Here is a 15,457-nt window from a genome sequence, read left to right as displayed (position 1 = left end):
TTTGTCTACTTTTCAGAAATGTTGCGGTTTCTGGGATCCAGCGTTGGTTTCATGCCCATTTCTGTCACTGACTGGAAGGAAGCTGAAAGCACAAAAAATCGTAAAAATGGGGTATGTCCCAGTACAATGCCAAAATTGTGTTGAAAAATTGGGTTTTCTGATTCAAGTCTGCCTGTTCCTGAAAGCTGGGAAGCTGGTGATTTTATCACCGCAAACCCTTTTTTGATGCCCTTTTCAGGGAAAAAACCACAAGCCTTCTTCTGCAGCCCATTTTCCCCATTTTTTTGAAAAAAACGAAATTTTCACTGTTTTTTGGCTAATTTCTTGGCCTCCTTCTGGGGAACCCACAAAGTCTGGGTACCTCTAGAATCCCTAGGATGTTGGAAAAAAAGGACGCAAATTTGGCGTGGGTAGCTTATGTGAACAAAAAGTTATGAGGGCCTAAGCGCGAACTGCTCTAAATAGCCAAAAAAAGGCTCGGCACAGGAGGGGGAAAAGGCCTGGCAGCGAAGGGGTTAATTGCAAAGCAAAAAGCAAAAAGAGTCTTAAATCCTTTGGTAAACAGATAAAACACTGTTAGAGTTGAAAAGTACCTGGGTCGTGTCAAAATAACACGTACGGGCGAGTGTGCGTCAAAAAAGTTAAGTAGTCAATTTCTAACCCGCAAGCAGCTCGTGCATCGTTTCGCGTGCATTGTTTTTCCTTCCTGCAGGGGAGCAATGCGTCGATCCAGGCAGCACTCGGTCTGGGCAGTCGTTGTGTCGTTTTTCCACACCCAGCAAGGTTTGAGTTGAAAATCCTGCCGCACGGTGATAGCAAAACTGCGCTGTGTGGGTTGCGACTATACCAGCCTCCGTCAGCGATGCAGCGCGTCGTTTCTCGAGCTGCGTATGTCGATCTCCCAACCACGCTGCGTCGATTTTAGCCACGGAGCTGGCGGTGCGTCGTTTCTTCAGCCGCTCTCGGAGGTTGCGTCGGAAATTTCCCCGCACAGCGGTCAGTTTGACGGATTTTCAGGCTTGATCTAGGCCTGTCAAGGCCCCAGGAACTGGATAGGACACCACTTGGCAGGAGTCTCAGCAGAGAGTCCAGGTGCTGGCAGGGGAAGTCTTTGATGGCCCTGAGACTTCAACAGGAGGCAAGCTCAGGACAAGCCTTCACAAGCAGGAATGCACAACAAAGTCCAGTCGTTGTCCCCTTTCACCAGGCAGAAGCAGAAACTGCAGGATAGTTCCACAAAGCACAGTCACAGGCAGGGCAGCTCTTCTTCCTCGGCTCTTCTCCAGGCAGTGGTTCCTCTTGAGTTCCAGAAGTGTTCCAGTGGTTTTGGGTGCCCTTCTTATACCCATGTTGCCCTCTGAAGTAGGCTTACTTCAAAGAAAGGTCTCTTGCTTGTGAAATCCTGCCTTGCCCAGGCCAGGCCCCAGACACACACCAGGGGGTTTGAGACTGCATTGTGTGAGGGCAGGCACAGCCCTTTCAGGTGTGAGTAATCACTCCTCCACTCCCTCCTGGCACAGATGCCTCATCAGGAAATGTAGGCTACACCCCAGCTCTCTTTGTGTCACTGTCTAGGTAGAAGTGCAAACAGCCCAACTGTCAAACTGGCCCAGACAGGGAATCCACAAACAGGCAGAGTCACAGAATGGTTTAAGCAAGAAAATGCTCACTTTCTAAAAGTGGCATTTTCATATAGGCGGTCATTACAACATTGGCGGTAAAAGCCGCTTACCGCCGTGCAGAAGACTGCCAATACTCCGCCGCGGCAGCGGAAATCCGCCACAACTATTATGACCCACATCACCGAATCCGCCAAAATTCACACACCCACACAAGTCCGCCACACCAAATCCTCCACCGTCACGCCAACAGAAATATGCCCACGCTATCACGACACACGAATCCACGCGGCGGTCTTTCAACCGCGGTATTCCATTGGCGGTACACACCGCCGCGCTCAAAATACACACACATATACAAAACAGAACCACATTGGACAATTTGAAATACACACACCTGATACACATACACACACCACTCCCACACACCCAATACAATATAAAACACACCCACAAACCCCTACGACAACAATTACTGAGAGAAGGCCAGAGAGAAACACCACTATCAACAATACTAGCATCCACAGGCACACAACACCATCACCCACATAACTTCTATGCACCTCACACTACTACATATCAGCACACTTATCACCCCACACACCACCCCACACATCACCTACACCACCCCATGGCATGGCAAAGACACCCCAGGTTCTCGGAGGAGGAGCTCAGGGTCATGGTGGAGGAAACTGTCTGTGTAGAGCCACAGCTATTCGGACCACAGGTGCAGCACACCTCCATAGCTAGGAAGATGGAGCAATGGCGAAGGATAGTGGACAGGGTCAACGCAGTGGGACGGCACCCAAGAAATCGGGAGGACATCAGGAAGAGGTGGAACGACCTACGGGGGAAGGTGCGTTCCATGGTCTCAAGACACCACCTGGCGGTGGAGCCCCACCTCCTCCCCCACAACTAACAACACGGGAGGAGCAGGGCTTGGCGATTCTGCATCCTGAGGGCCTCGCAGGAGTAGGTGGAGAAATGGACTCTTGTAAGTCGAATCTTAACTATTACATCCCCCACCCTACCTGCATGCCAGCACATATCCCCACCCTCACCCTCACCCCCATCACTCTAACTCCTCACAAATGTCCCAGCATCACAAACCATACATCCTAACACCAAGCCCTGCATGCAACAACAAAGCATGGACACCCATCACTAAAGCATGCCCACTGCACATACCCATACACCCCCCTAAACCACCATCACACAAGGTCCCACACAGGAATGCAAGCACTGGGGTACACGGTCACCCACCCATTGCACACCATGCCACACACAGATGTAATAAACATCCTTTTATACCCCTGCAGGACCCCTAGCCAACGTCACCGGACAGGAGGACACATGTCCACACCACCAACAGAAGAGGCTCACAGTGATGACAGCACCTCTGACCAACTGGATCTAGATGACCAGCCCGGCCCATCGGGGACCACTGGAAAGTCGGTTCCCCTCACCCAGTCACAGGCCACCACAGACCTTCCCCCCTCTGGAAACACCAGCACAGCACCTACCCAATGGGCCCATACCTCCGTCCCCAGGACACGTCAATCAGCAGTGTGTCCACCACTACAGGGAACCCAGGATAACCCACCACCCCAACAACAACAGGGACCTGGGGGCAGTGGTAGTGGGCACACGGTCCAGGGGACGGAGACCCAGGAACACAGGGGAACTGGGAGGGCTGCTGTGTGACAGGGGGCGGACAGGCCCAGGGAACCCACTCTCCACGAGGCCCTCTCCAACATCATGGGAGCCTACCACCACTCCCAGGAGACGATGGCAACGGTACTGGCCAAGTTTCAGGAGACCCAGCGCCTGCAGGAGGAGCAGTATTCAGGCTTCAGGGAGGAACTCAGAGCCATCAATTCCACCCTGGGCACCATTGTAGGGGTGCTGAAGGAAGTACTCAACTCCAGGAGGGACAATGTGGTACTACAAGGGGCCCCTGACAATAGCATGGACGATGAACTGCCCACCACCTCCGCCGGTGCTAGTGGACAGGAGGCACCGCCACAGGACCACCACACCAGCATCCCACCCCCTGCAGAGGGAGAACCACCTCGCAAACGGTCCCTGAGATCCAGGACAAAGACAGAGAACGATGCCAAGACCCCCGCCAAGAAATGAGATTACCCTGATTTGTCATCCTACTGTCCCACTTTGTCACCCTGTCCATCCTTAAACTGCCCCAGCTCCACTTCCTATGCCCATTAGGGCAATGCACCTGTGTGACTAATAGACTGGACTCTGACATGGACATTCCTCCACCATCAACATCAACCCTCACCATTTTGCTACCCCCTCCAATATTGAGCACTTAAATAAACACCCTTAAAGCACAAAACAATCTGGAGTCAGTCTGTGATTTCGGAATACTGTATTAGCAGTCATTGTGGCAAAAAGCTCTTTCATTTGTAATGTCAACATACCTATGTCACACAGCTCTAGTCCATGAGGAATCAAAGCAGATGTCACACATTGGGACCCACATCTGTGAAATCGTAAGGGAAAGTGACAACTCAGTGACCATACACTGGGTGAAAATGACAGACAGTAGAGAGGTAGTAGTGTTTAAGTACATGTAGTAGGCAGGTTTGTATTCTTACCTGTGTTTCACTGGAAATATTGCTGGATCACTGAGTTCCTGTTGTCCATGTCTTCTTCTTCTGCTTCCTCGTCTTCACTGTCCACAGGCTCCACAGCTGCAACAACACCGCCATCTGGACCATCCTCCTGCAGAAAAGGCACCTGTCGTCGCAAAGCCAAGTTGTGACGCATACAGCAGGCCACTATGATCTGGCACACTTTCTTTGGTGAGTAGAATAAGGATCCACCTGTCATATGGAGGCACCTGAACCTGGCCTTGAGGAGGCCGAAGGTCCACTCGATCACCCTTCTAGTTCGCCCATGGGCCTCTTTGTAGCATTCCTCTGCCCTTGTCCTGGGATTCCTCACTGGGGTCAGTAGCCATGACAGGTTGGGGTAACCAGAGTCACCTGCAAATGGCGAGGGACAACTGTTAGACACATACTAACCTGTAGGGATATACCCAGACCCACACAAGCATTCCCACTGACTTGCTTCCAGGTGCTCACCTAATAGCCACACACAGTGCCTCTGGAGTTGACCCATCACATAAGGGATGCTGCTATTCCGCAGGATGTAGGCGTCATGCACTGAGCCAGGGAACTTGGCATTCACATGGGAGATGTATGGTCTGCCAAACATATCATCTGTACATTAATAGAATGATAACTCTTCCGGTTTCTGTACACCTGTTCACTCCTGTGGGGGGGACCAAAGCCACATGTGTCCCATCAATGGCACCTATGATGTTGGGGATATGTCCCAGGGCATAGAAATCACCTTTCACTGTAGGCAAATCCTCCACCTGAGGGAAAACGAAGTAGCTCCGCATGTGTTTCAGCAGGGCAGACAACACTCTGGACAACACGTTGGAAAACATAGGCTGGGACATCCCTGATGCTATGGCCACTGTTGTTTGAAATTACCCACTTGCTAGGAAATGGAGCACTGACAGCACCTGCACTTGAGGGGGGATTCCGGTGGGATGGCGGATAGCTGACATAAGGTCTGGCTCCAACTGGGTACACAGTTCCTGGATTGTGGCACGGTCAAGCCTGTATGTGATGATCACATGTCTTTCCTCCATTGTCGACAGGTCCACCAACGGTCGGGACACCGGAGGATGCCGCCATCTCCTCACATGTCCCAGTGGACGGTGCCTATGAAGGACAACAGCGAGCACAGAGTGAAACAACTCAGAGGTAGGTACCCACAGCTTACACAGAACACGAATCATAATCTAAAAAGTGGCCTGTATGTGTGTTGAGTCTAGGCCTAGGTATGTGTGATGCAGATGAAAATGAAGCCATGTGGCCCCTGAAATGGCAGCTGCCTGACCTCTAAAGTGGGACAATGGGATGTGAGGTAACTGCGCTGGCGTTGTACACCGTCGCGGTAGGCGGTCGAAGACCGTGGCGCAATGCTGCATTGGTTAACATTGGACCCTATGGGTCCCAGGAGCCAATGACGATGTACGCCGGCGGTGACAGTACGCACCGCCGCGGACGTGACCGCCATTTTCTATCTGTTTAATCACTCGATACCTGATCTTCGACAGGAGAGGACCTACACTGCAAGTGCTGCTGTGACCTCGGTCTGGAAGAGACAATGGCTCGAGTGTCTGGGGAAAGGGCCCCTGCCTTCACATTGGAGGAGTTGGAGAAACTCGTGGATGGGGTCCTCCCCCAGTACACGCTACTCTACGGTCCTCCAGACAAACAGGTAAGTACACTGGGAGCATGCTGTATGGGCTATGCCTGTGTGGAGAGGTGTGGATGGAAGAAGGAAGGGGGGAGAGTGTGGCGTGCATGAAACGACGGTAAGTGCATGTGCCACATGGCAAGGGTAGGGATGGGGGCCAATGACTGTGACGGTGCAGTTGGTAATAAGTTTCTCTTCCCCCTGTACAAATCAAGTAGGTCAGCGCCCGCCAGAAAAAATACATTTGGCGTGCCATCGCCAAGGACGTCCGGACCCTGGGGCTCTACCACAGATGGAGCACCCACTGCCGGAAAAGATGGGAGGACATTCGCCGCTGGAGCAAGAAGATGGCGGAGGCTCAGCTGGGGATGGCCTCCCAACGTGGGAGGGGTGCCCGTCGCACCATGACCCCCCTGATGTTCAGGATCCTGGCGGTGGCGTACCCGGAGTTGGATGGGTGCTTGAGGGCATCACAGCAGCCACAGCAGCCAAAGGAGGTGAGTACACTCTCATTCTGCTGATTTTGCGCGCAGTGGAGGGGCCTGGGTGGGGGAGGTGGGCTGTGGGTTTCCCTAGGCCAGGGCGAGTTTCGTAGGCAAGGTCTCTCCGTAAGGCAGGCCATGTGGCACCCCACCGCACCTCTGTAGAGTGCCAAGTACACCTAGTCATGCCCCTGTGTCATCCATGTGTGCAGATGTCGTCCATAGCCTAGTAGGCCATTTCCTAGGAATTGGACAGTGGAGCCCAAGAGCGCGGCGTAGTGCAGGGGGCTTGTGTGTCTGTTGTGTCCGCCAATGGTAGCGGTAATGCATGCACTCAACATGTCTTTCTTCTGTCGTCACCCCCCTTTTTGTGGTCTCCCTGTTCTTGTGTGCATTAGCATCATCAGGCGGAGGAGCAGTGGCACCGGAGCACGAGGGGGCTGCATCCCACATGGCCATGGAGGGCCACACTACGGAATCGGACTTCACCAGTGGGACGGAGGGTGAGGTGAAGTCCACAGCGGGGACAGGAGCGGAGACCAGCGACACGGACTCGTCCTCTGATAGGAGCTCCCTTGTGGTGACGGCAACATCTGTGCCCCCCCCATTTACAGGTACAGCCGCCACCCCCCCCTTCCATCACCGCCGTCCCAGCAGCCCCTCAGCCTTTGCCCCGTACCCGCTCACCCGGGAGGGTGGGCATCACCTTTGCCCCAGGCACCTCAGGCCCTGCCCCTGTCACCCCTGCTGCCATCAGTGAGGAGGCTATTGACCTCCTCAGGTCCCTCACTGTTGGGCAGTCTACCATTTTGAATGCCATCCAGGGTGTAGAAAGGCAGTTGCAACAAACAAATGCATTCCTGGTGGGCATTCATTCTGGTCAGGCGGCCCTTCAGCGAGCTTTTCAGACTCTGGCCTCAGCACTGATGGCAGCCATTGTACCTGTGTCTAGCCTCCCCCCTCCAACTTCCTCCACCCAGACCCAATCCCCTGTACCCCAGCCTCTCCCAAGCACACCTCTAGACCAGCATGCACACACGTCAACACACAAGGGAAGCTCAGGCAAACATAAGCACCACACATCCCACAGGCACTCACGCAAGCATCACACACATGCAGACACACCAACATCCACTGCCTCCACTGTGTCCCCCTCCTCCTCGTCTCCCTTCTCCCTCCCAGTCTCGTCTACACTCATACCTGCATGCACTACCTCTACAGCCACTACTACCATCACCAGCACACCCACCACCACATCCCGCTCACGTGCAGTCACCACCCCCACTACCATTCACACGTCCCCTGTGTCCTCTCCCAGTGTGTCTGTGACGCCCCCTCCCAAGATACACAAACGCAGGCACACACCCACCCAACAGCCATCCACCTCACGACAGCCTCCAGCGCATGCACCTTCACCCAAAGTCAGCAAACGAACACCTCCTACAACCACAACCTCTTCCTCCACTCCCAAATCCCCTCCAGCTACCTGTCCCAGTGTCTCCCAAAAACTTTTCCTGTCCAACCTTGACCTCTTTCCCACACCTCCCCCACCCCGTCTGTCTCCTAGGTCCCGAACTAGCACCTCAGCCACAACATCTCCGGGACCAGTGGTGCCTGTAGTCACCGGAATCTGGAGTGCACCGGCCACCAGAGCAGCCAGTGTGGCACGGAGCCACAGCACAGTCCCCCACCTGTGAAGCATCAGAAGTTGGCCAGTGGCCGGCGGGAGAGGGGGAAGACTCCAGCCACCAAAGCCGCTCCTGGGGTCCCGGTGGGAGTGTGGAGTCACCTGCGACACCTTCCAAGGTGGGGAAGGGCCACAAGAAACCAGGAAAGTCTGGGAAGAGCAGCATGGAGGAGGAGACCGCCATCATCCCGGCTGCCCAGGAGGCCACAGCCGTCATCCCCGCTGCTCAGGAGGCCACAGCCGTCATCCCCGCTGACCAGAACGCCACAGCTGTCATCCCCACTGACACAGAGAGGACCGCCAGCACAAGCCCCGCTGGGCTAGAGAGGACCGCCAGCACAAGCCCCGCTGGGCTAAAGAGGATCGCCAGCACAAGCCCCGCTGGGACAGAGAGGACCGCCAGCGCAAGCCCCGCTGGGACAGAGAGGACCGCCAGAACAAGCCCCGCTGGGCTAGAGAGGACCGCCAGCACAAGCCCCGCTGGGACAGAGAGGACCGCCAGCACAAGCCCCGCTGGGCTAGAGAGGACCGCCAGCACAAGCCCCGCTGGGACAGAGAGGACCGCCAGCACAAACCCCACTGGGACAGAGAGGACCCCCAGCACAAGCCCCGCTGGGCCATGAAGGACCGCCAGCAGCTGAGTCACTGCAAAGGAGCCCGCCGCTCCAAGCACCGCTGAACAAGGCACCGCTGTCTCAAGCACCGCTGAACAGGGCACTGCCGTCTCATGCACCGCTGAACAGGGCACCGCCGTCTCAAACAACGCTGAACAGGGCACTGCCGCTCCAAGCATCGCTGAACAGGGCACCGCTGTCTCAAGCACCGCTGAACAGGGCACTGCCGTCTCATGCACCGCTGAACAGGGCACCGCCGTCTCAAGCAACACTGAACAGGGCACTGCCGTCTCAAGCAACGCTGAACAGGGCACGGCCGTCTCAAGCACCGCTGAACAGGGCACCGCCGTCTCATGCACCGCTGAACAGGGCACCGCCGTCTCAAGCACCGCTGAACAGGGCACCACCGTCTCAAGAACCGTTGGCCCATGAGCGCTAAGGGCACTGACTCTACTGAGTCCGTCACAGGCAGAGTGAAGCACTCTGGGCACCCCTCCAGAACCAGTGGAGAGATCCATCCACTACCTCTGTCCTTAGCAGGATGAAGCACTCTGGGCACAATGCCCCCTCCAGAACCAGTGGAGAGATCCATCCACTACCTCTGTCCTTAGCAGGATGAAGCACTCTGGGCACAATGCCCCCTCCAGAACCAGTGGAGACTGGTTTCCACTTGAGAGACTGTGGCTTTGCACTCCCCAGGATTGAACAGTGGGCAAACCACCCACTGGAGAGACTTGAGAGACTGTGGCTTTGCACTCCCCAGGATTGAACAGTGGGCAAACCACACACTGGAGAGACTTGTGAGACTGTGGCTTTGCACTCCCAGGATTGAACAGTGGGCAAACCACCCACTGTAGAGACTTGTGAGACTGTGGCTTTGCACTCCCCAGGACTGAACAGTGGGCAAACCACCCACTGTAGAGACTTGAGAGACTGTGGCTTTGCACTCCCCAGGATTGAACAGTGGGCAAACCACCCACTGGAGAGACTTGAGAGACTGTGGCTTTGCACTCTCCAGGACTGAACAGTGGGAAAACTACCCACTGTATAGACTTGAGTGACTGTGGCTTTGCACTCCCCAGGATGTAACAGTGAGCATGTGGCCCTCTCGTGGATTTGGCGCCGTGCACTCAACCGGCTGAGGTGCCCCCCATTTCCCTCCCCCTGAGGTGCCTGTTTTTTTGCTCTCTGATGCCCCTGCAGTGTTCTCTCCGTCATGGTCGGGGATCTTGTGTGGGCCTCGCCCATACCGTGTGGGCCCAGTGTTCCACAGACTTAATTGGAGCACTACCTGGACTACTATGCTTGGTGTATAATTTGTTAATGGTCTATATATAATTTTTTTGCCTACTTGCTTTTAATATATTACAATGGTTACACTCATTTTCTTTTGTCTTTGCATTCTTCCGGGGGGGGGGGGTTGGGGGCTGTAACTATAATGTATCATGATGTATTATTAGTGTGTGTGTTGTCGTGGGTGAGGGTGGGGGTGGGGGTGTTGCATGTGTGTGTCCCTGTTTTTCCCTTCCCCCTCCCCTGTGTCGTAGGTGCAGTACTCACCGTGGTCTTCGCCGCCGGCGTTCGTGCTCCTGGTAGAGCAGCAGGAAGACTATCGCAGGGAGAATTTGGAGTTCCGGCTCCATGGTGTCCTAGTTCCTCGCGGGGTGTGTAGAGGTGAGCATTTTCCCTTCGGAATCCTGTTTCCGCCGTGTTTTTATCCGCGGTGAATCCACCCCGGAAAAGGTGGCGGATTGGTAGGTTGTGATACTGTGGGCGGTACTTTGTCCTCCGCCTGTCTGTTGGCGGTGACCGCCGTGCTGTTTGTTTGTACCGCGTGGCGGTCGGAGTGTTAAAGTGGCTGTCTTTGTTGGCGGTTTCCGCCACGGTCGTAATTGCAAAAATGTTACCGCCGGCCTGCTGGCGGTCTTACTGCTGCTTTAACACCGACCGCCAGGGTTGTAATGACCACCATAATCTTAAAATCACCTTTACTAAAAGATGTATTTTTAAATTGTGAGCTCAGAGACCCAAACTCCACATGTCTATCCGCTCCCAAAGGGAATCTATGCTTTAATCGTATTTAAAGGCAGCCCCCATGTTAACCTATGAGAGGGATAGGCCTTGCAACAGTGAAAAACAAATTTAGCAGTATTTCACTGTTAGGACGTATAAAACACATTAGTATATGTCCTGCCTTAAACATACAGTGCACCCTGCCCATGGGGCTACCTAGGGCCTAACTTAGGGGTGTCTTACATGTCAAAAAAGGGATGGTTTAGGCCTGGCAAGTACATACACTTGCCAAGTCGAATTGGCAGTTTAAAACTTAACACATGACACTGCAGTGGAAGGTCTGAGCCATGTTTACAGAGCTACTAATGTGGGTGGCACAACCAGTGCTGCAGGCCCACTAGTAGCATTTGATTTACAGGCCCTGGGCACCTCTAGTGCACTGCACTAGCGACTGACCAGAAAATCAAATATGCCAATCATGGATGAACCAATTACATACACATTTTGTATAGGAGCACTTGTACTTTAGCACTGGGTAGCAGTGGTAAATTGCCCAGAGAAACAAAAACAGCAAAACAGAGTCCAGCACACAACAACCTGGGGAAAAGAGGCAAAAAGTTAGGGGAGACCACGCCAAGGATGCCAAGTCTGACAACCCTCTTACCCCAAATCTGCTTCAGCCTACCAAGGCTGAGTCCTCTCTGATGCCCATAGTAGTTCAAGATGCAGTTTGTCAAGTTCGGAGAAATCCGTTCTAGGGATGTCATGGAGCATGCCCTTAAATATCTATAGTTTAAAGTCAATTTCTTGATAAAAACCCCATCTGAAAGCCTCCCCCTTTTTTGTTAATTTGTTGATGAGGTGATGGATGAAAAGTCTTGAAAAAAGAGTCAGCAGACATTTGCAGTCCCTAAGAACCTCTCAATTTATTTTAGAGTGGAAGGAGCTGGGCAGTTTGTCAGGACAAAGACATTACTGAGATCGATACTTACTCTTTGTGAGGAAATCAGAAAGCCTATAAAGGTGACAGAGGTCACTTCAATTATGCATTTCTCAGCCTTTGCATATAATGAATGACTGGTGATGAAAGACAACTTCCTTGACATGTTTGTGATGCTGTTTATTAGTTTTAGAAAACACAAAGATGTTGTTGAGGTATATTATGTGGTAAGGATCATGGATCATAAAAAATATCATTCTCCAGATTTTGAAATGCTGCTGAAGCATCATAAAGCCCAGATTTCAAAGGCCAAATGGCATGACTAGATACTCAAAATGAGGATAGAGTACTGAATGCAGCCTTCCATTAATCTGTAACCCTTGGTCATGCCAGGTTATATTCCTCTCATAGACTGAGTTTAGAGATGTCTTTGTCAATTTTGATCTAATCCAAGCACCGATTTTAAGGTTAATGATAACATTTACATACAGTGATGGCATTCAGTTTTCAACAGTCAGTACAGGGTCTAAATCTGCCATCTGGTTTTAGTTCAAAGAACACAGGAACACCTGGTGGCGCAGTGGAGTGACGTGTTAAAACTTTTTCAAATTGTTCCCAATAATGTTGCCATAGAACTTCATTCTCTTTCATGTTTAAAGGATACAGATGACTATGAGGGATTTTGGCTCCAGGGATGTTTTAGTGCACTGTTGTAGTCTCTATGTGGTGATATTTTATGTGAGCTTATTTGACACAGAACACATCAAGAAATTATTGGTAAGGGTGATCTGGCCCATGAAAATTAAGAAATCACAAAATGAATCTCTCAACGTTGTTTTATTAAACTTTGTTCTTACAGAACGTCATACGCAGTCTTTCGTGACCTTATGTTATAGTAAATTGTCACATTCAAAGAGTTTTTATTTCTTTCAGTGTCACGTCTCTTTTTTTAAACGTCTTACACATGGGAGCAAGATACCATCAATGCCCAGCAGAATCCATAATCTTACCTGTAGAGGTTCGCCCGTAACCCCGGAAGGAAGAATGGATCAGTCCGCACTATATCCCAGGAGCCGAACAGCCTCTCCTCTTCTAATACGGCAATCTACAAAAGGTAAGGGGAAAAGACATGAAGAGTTTCGAATCTAGAGGCACAGCTACAGGAATTGAAGAGGCTATACCTGGGGAGGATCACGAGGAGAATATACCGAAGTCCAGAAAGAGGTTTAATAAACAATACAAAATCCTGATCACGGAAACAGGGGAATCCCATTACACTGCAGTGCAAGAGAGAATATAAGAATATGAGAACACAGCGTGGGAAATGGTAACCTGGCTCAGTGAGGCAGAACAGCAAGTGCAATATGTCGCAGAGATGAAGGTGCTAAAAAAGTAACACTTCGTCACTTATGTGGACCTCTAGAGGTGCAAGGTGGGGTGATGGGAGGGTAGAAGGTGACGAGAGATTCGGAAAGGAGTTCGACCTCGCAGTTCAAGAGATATGGTTCAAGAAAATATTTAGGGCCAGATGTAGGAAGAAAGCAAATTGCGACTTGCTATTTGCCATGCAGAAAGGTGTCTCAGACACCTTCTACGACTCGCAATGGGGTCGCAAAGACCCACCTCATTAATATTAATGAAGTGCGTCGCAAACTGCGACCCCATTGCGAGTCTGGGCACTCACGGGGATGGTGGCCTGCTGGAGACAGCAGACCTCCATGTCCGTGACTGCTTTTGCAATAAAGCAGTTTTTTTTTCTATCTGCAGCCCGTTTTCCTTAAAGGAAAACGAGCTGCACTTAGAAAAAAAAATGAAACCTTTTGTTTCGTTTTTTTTCAGAGCAGGCAGTGGTCCATTGGACCACTGCCTGCTCTGAAAAAATATTTTTTTGATCATTCACAAAGGGGAAGGGGTCCCATGGGGACCCCTTCCCGTTTGCGAATGAGTTACCATCCACTTCAAGTGGATGGTAACTGCGAGTTCATTTGCAAACTTGCATCGCGTTGTGAGTCGCAAATAGGAAGGGAACACCCCTTCCTATTTGCGAGTCGGAAATGCATTTTGCGAGTCGGTTCCGACTCGCAAAATGCGTTTCTGCATCGCGTAGAGGCTTTTGCGCCTCGCAAACGGTGTTTTTCGCTGTTTGCGAGGCGCAAAAGCCTTGCAACATCTGGCCCTTAGTCAAGTGATGTCGGTGCCTTTCTCACTAATAAAACAATATAAAGTAAAACACAGAGTACAAATATGGTTACAACCTTAAAACACAAGTACCATCTTAGCTCAAGAAAGAAATGTGATGTCCCTCTGCAATTAAAGTGCACATATCAGTTTTATTCGCTGCTGATATAACATGGAGAGTGGCAAATTAGTTATTGAAGTGTGTTTATTTTATTAGCGAAGTATCAAGCCATCTGTCTAGTTGAAACATGAAAATAGTTACACGAAAGAGAAAACAAAACCTCATACTCTGCTTCAAGTGCCTCCTTTGTAAATACTCGTGCAAGTGTCATTTCTCTTGTTGTGAGGTACAGCGTGCACTGCGGAACAAAACAAAGTGTGCCAGGTCTTCTTTTCACAAGCACACAAAGGGGGTTATTCTAACTTTGGAGGAGTGTTAATCCGTCCCAAAAGTGATGGTAAAGTGACGGATATACCACCAGCCGTATTACGAGTTCCATAGGATATAATGGACTCGTAATACGGCTGGTGGTAAATCCGTCACTTTTCCGTCACTTTTGGGACGGATTAACACCTCCTCCAAAGTTAGAATAACCCCCAAAGTGTTCTGATCTGGGCATTTTAAGTCAGATTCCTTCCGGAAGGTGGCCATTCCTGGCTAAAGCTTCGTCAAGTAAGACTGTCAAGTAAATTTGTCGACAGGAATGGAGTGAGTGTTTACTCCGCTTTCCAGGTCTGCATAAATGGTACATCAAAAGAGAGAAACTCCCCAAATGTAGTCTAGTGTCCCTTGGCCCTAACCTAGAGGGGGCCCTCTAATAGCATCACTCTTTGTTTTTATTCTTAGTAAGGGAAGGACATTTGGTTTTTGCATAGGTTACCAATAGGTAATTTTAAGTTGAGATCCCTTTTATAGACGGAGTTACTTTAAAGGATCAAGGTCGAGCCCACACTGACACATTAGGTGTCTGGGTGAGGATTCAACACTCAAGCATGCCACTAAGGAACCTAGACAATGAGAGATCTTTTAAAAAATCTGGATGGATTAGGTTATGACCAAGAGAAACTAAATTAAACTTGAGGCGTTTCTCTTTTGATGTAGCATTTGTCAAGTAAGTTTGTCAGCCTCCTCAAGTAAGGCTGGGAATGCTGCAAGTCTCATACATAGCCACCTGATCCTGTCTGTAGTATTTTTCTATGGCTAGCCATTTCGTCTCCTAGCACCAAGCCATAAACCTGCTCTTGGTCAAAGCATGCAAAGTTCTTAAGGGCACTGGACTATGGTTGGACCCCAAGAGGCTATGCTCCAAACTCACCTGAATGCCTTCCAATCTCATATACTTCGATTGAGTCTTCATTCCTATAGGCTCTTTCCATGCCTTATCAACTAGTCAATTTCTATGTGACAACTGGCTTTTCAATGCATATTTTACCGAGGTCAGTCAACGTCTTTCTTGTATGGAGCTGTATCTCACATTAGTCTAAAAAGCTGTGGAGATGGAGCAACCTTTTCCAGACGTTTCTCTTCTGTGTAGCATTTTTTCAATATTATTGTCCAAACCCCATAGTTCAGCCAAATATAGCGATGTGCCTTCCAATATTTGCTTAAACCACTGTTGAGCTGT

General features: G+C 50.9%; 1 long non-coding RNA gene across 1 annotated transcript in view; it reads right to left on the bottom strand.

The window, feature by feature from the left end:
* LOC138247368 (uncharacterized) overlaps positions 1–15,457 on the bottom strand; it is a 171,639-nt gene that overhangs the window by 101,171 nt on the left and 55,011 nt on the right. Inside the window, exon 3 of the long non-coding RNA XR_011194472.1 lies at positions 12,665–12,759. This is a non-coding gene — a long non-coding RNA (uncharacterized lncRNA). The remainder of the gene's footprint in view (positions 1–12,664; positions 12,760–15,457) is intronic.

This window comes from Pleurodeles waltl, chromosome 7 (assembly GCF_031143425.1).
Source record: "Pleurodeles waltl isolate 20211129_DDA chromosome 7, aPleWal1.hap1.20221129, whole genome shotgun sequence".
NCBI classification, from domain to species: Eukaryota; Metazoa; Chordata; class Amphibia; order Caudata; family Salamandridae; genus Pleurodeles; species Pleurodeles waltl.
Note: the sequence above shows the minus strand (reverse complement) of the source record. Positions and strands in the feature narration are given on the sequence as shown.